We start from the raw sequence: 943 nt of genomic DNA on the forward strand, positions 1-943 counted from the left end.
TGGTCCCATGTGTGTGTATGCACATACTCGATGTGGGTAAGGAAGGGAAGAGGGGGACAGCTGCCACTCTACAGTGTAAGGTGTACTGTACATGATGTGTTTACGCCTTCTCTCTAATGAACTGAATGCTTGCCATTACTGTGAAATGGAAGGGGCATTAGTGTTCAGTGAATATATATGGAATCCTAATTGTTGTTGTTAATGTACGGCACTAGTAGTAGTGTACTCATCAATAGCCCAACCAGTTACAGTACTCTGGATGGCAACAGTAGTGGTAACATAGTGTATCTCTCTTTNATTTGTGTGGTTGTGTGTGCACGTCCTGCCCTCCATGGACCTGGTGGTGCCACTGCTGTATTGGAATCACCTCGTCAACGTGGATGGGTTCTTGATATTAACACTCATAGTGTGAAACTGGGCTAATAACATTATTGCTTTCTTTCTTTGCTTTATGGTGCCCCCATACACTACTGCTGGGGTGGAGTGGACAGANAATAGCCCAACCAGTTACAGTACTCTGGATGGCAACAGTAGTGGTAACATAGTGTATCTCTCTTTTTCAGTGGGTAGTTAATGGCTTTTATTGTGGATTCTTATTTTGTTACTGTTAGTTATTCCTCAATGTTTGACAATGGCAATTGTGGAATATTCTGTGGCTGATAATGATGAGGATGGTGATTTGCTTTTGTTGTTGTTTTCTGTGTTTGGCATTTGTTTTTTGTTGGAATATTTATTCATCCTCTGTGATGATGATTGTGTATTATAGTTTATTGTTGTTTTTTGAAAATACACACCCCATAGTGTTTTTGTTGATACCATCAGAGATGTTAATATTCGATTTCCATATACAATCCTATTCTTTATTTCTGAGGGGTATTCATTTCTTATATTTATCGTGGTCTATTCCTACTGTAATGATCCACTGGAAAGAAAAAATTAATTA

Source organism: Trypanosoma theileri (genome assembly GCF_002087225.1).
Source record: "Trypanosoma theileri isolate Edinburgh chromosome Unknown TM35_Tth_71_V1, whole genome shotgun sequence".
In the NCBI taxonomy this organism is placed as follows: domain Eukaryota; phylum Euglenozoa; class Kinetoplastea; order Trypanosomatida; family Trypanosomatidae; genus Trypanosoma; species Trypanosoma theileri.